The 2,529-nt window shown below is 34.4% G+C and overlaps 1 non-coding gene across 1 annotated transcript; it reads left to right on the top strand.

Annotated features, from left to right (window-relative positions):
• The first annotated feature begins 626 nt into the window (after positions 1-626).
• TRNAE-UUC lies at positions 627-698 on the top strand. The gene has a single exon. It is a non-coding gene; the product is annotated as a tRNA-Glu (tRNA).
• Positions 699-2,529: the final 1,831 nt, after the last annotated feature.

Here is a 2,529-nt window from a genome sequence, read left to right as displayed (position 1 = left end):
GTTGGTCGAACTGGAAATATCCTAATTTTTCGTAAAATTTCATGTATCTGTATGTTCAACAATCAAAGATAAGATTAATATTGAGTTTGTGCTATTTTTCGCGTGGTTCAATACTTCAACATAATCGTGCACCTAGACAAAATATTATTCAAGTGGTTTGTACAAATCTTTCTAATTGTAAACCAACCCCTTTTAGATAGGGCATTACTAACATTGAGGATTTCGACTTTCTCAAATCTTACGATCCTAATTATATATTTATTGTCGTGTGTGTTTGAGTTAAAACTATTTTATCTAATTCTTGGTACCTAGTTGCATGTTTTGCTTGAGATTTGGCCTCTTTAAATTGATCTTAACCTTGATTAGATTTAGACTATCTATCTTCATATAATCTATTATTTAATCTCATAATTTTACGTTTAAGTTGTGATTCTGTAAGTTCGATTAGGACCCTTTTCCGTAAATCTTGCTCAATTGGTATGATAACTCTTTGCTACAACTATAAGAGCCTCTTCTTTGCCCCCAATTCTCTCTTTCAGTGATTTTACTCGATCTTTATAATTCGTTTTGAGGTGACATATCTTTACCATATTGATGTATAAATAATCCAGGAGCTGAACAACAAGTCCATTGTCGTCCAGCGGTTAGGATATCTGGCTTTCACCCAGGAGACCCGGGTTCGATTCCCGGCAATGGAACCTTTTGCAAATTTCCGAGGTTAATGTAAAAATACTGATGCTTGTCTAAAATCTTATATAGAAGATACATTGCCTTTATGAAAATTTGTCAGAAATGGGGGATTTTGTTTCACAATAAATGTTGATTACTTCTCTCGAACTCAAAATTCACTGCGTGGAAAACTTCGATATTTTTGGAAACAGAAAAACTGACCCTCGTATCATATCATATGAAGTGAGAGATTCATATTCATCTCCAGAGTTGTTGGTACTGAGAATCAAGAGGAAAAATGGCTGGAAATGTCCAGTAAAAAAGGCTCAACTGCATGTACTCCTACAAATATTCAAAGTCCGATATGACAAATGTATTCTCATACAGCAACGATTAATAAGATTCTTTTCTCCAAAAATTGTGATCAATTCACTGTGGGACTACGCATCAATCCCGACATTGATGATCAGGCACAAAACTAGAAGAAAAAATGACTTAAACCTAGAACAGAAAAGTTATCCAGGGTACTCATACAAGAACCAATATCCATTTACTATACCTGGAATCGAAACCTCAATGCTCTAAGATAACAGGGAATTGGTGCTAGATAAATATGGAAATCACAAAAGCAATTCATAGACATCAAATTTCCCACAAAAAAAGAAAAAAGAAAAAAACATCGAATCTTCAGAATCCTTAAAAACTCCAGAAACAATATATAGTTTCACATCAATCCCATTATGGGAATCGTCAACACGTTACAGATGTTGAAATGATGCTTTGCGGACCAATGGCTTCATCCCCGACTACAATAATTATATATTTAACAATCTACATGTTTCAGCAAAGTGCTGATTCATTCATCTTCAAACTTGAACAAGCCCGAATCTCTGAGGTGAACATTGAGGCCGTTTCCAGGCCTGAACAAAATGAGTGAGTTTAAATCAACTGTTGTGAAAAGAAAGAGTCACAGAGCAGCAAGACTTTAGCATGGTCCCTATGCCATAACGATGGAACCAGGTTGCAATGTTACATAAGAGAAAGTACGATATGTTACTAGTATTAGCAGCTTCCCGATTAATTATGAACTAATCACTAACCCAATAACATCTAATTTTGTGCAATAATAATCGTGAGTTGCGATGACCTTATTTTTCATGCCTTTTGGAGTCGAATGTACTTTGTTGTGCATCATGTTTTCAGGAAAGAGTGTTATAATTGTAGCAATGAATCATATGTGGGTCAAGAATGTTACTTGGATCCAGATTATGACCCAGACTGGCATGGTGAATAAGATAAATCCATTTGAAATAATTTGAGACTGTATAGGTGAGTTTCTAGTTAAAAATTCAAGCAACCAACTCCCTAAATTTCAAGAGAAGAATACTGATAATTCATCAACATCAAAACTCTTACATTTAAAAGAACTAAAAATGAAATTGTCAATTTTCTCCCATCTTGCAAACGAAGAGATATTTCATCACAATCTTTAGCCTCTTTCATCAACAGAAATACTCAATTATTCTTTCACAAAAAATGTTTCAAATTTCAAACTGTTTAGCAGCCACGTCTCGAATTTCTTCAACGTTTTCCAAAAGAAACAAGAATCAGTCCATGACTACATGTGCACAAGGCTCATGATTTACCGAGTTATTAATGTTTCTTTTGGCCAAAACTAAAAAACCATTCTCTCCATCCAGAATGAACTTAGACAAGAATCAGAATCCTAAGGAAGAAACACAAATGAGCCATTCAAAGAAAATGATACGCAAAACAGTGAAATCGATGAATGATTTGATAAAATAAAAGATGGGCAACTAACTGACTTGATCTTGAGATTTTGGTCTTTCCATGGCAAAA

Source organism: Olea europaea, unplaced genomic scaffold (assembly GCF_002742605.1).
Source record: "Olea europaea var. sylvestris unplaced genomic scaffold, O_europaea_v1 scaffold3155, whole genome shotgun sequence".
Taxonomy (NCBI): domain Eukaryota; kingdom Viridiplantae; phylum Streptophyta; class Magnoliopsida; order Lamiales; family Oleaceae; genus Olea; species Olea europaea.
The sequence above is the reverse complement of the archived record's forward strand: the minus strand, read 5'-3'. Positions and strand labels throughout refer to the sequence as shown.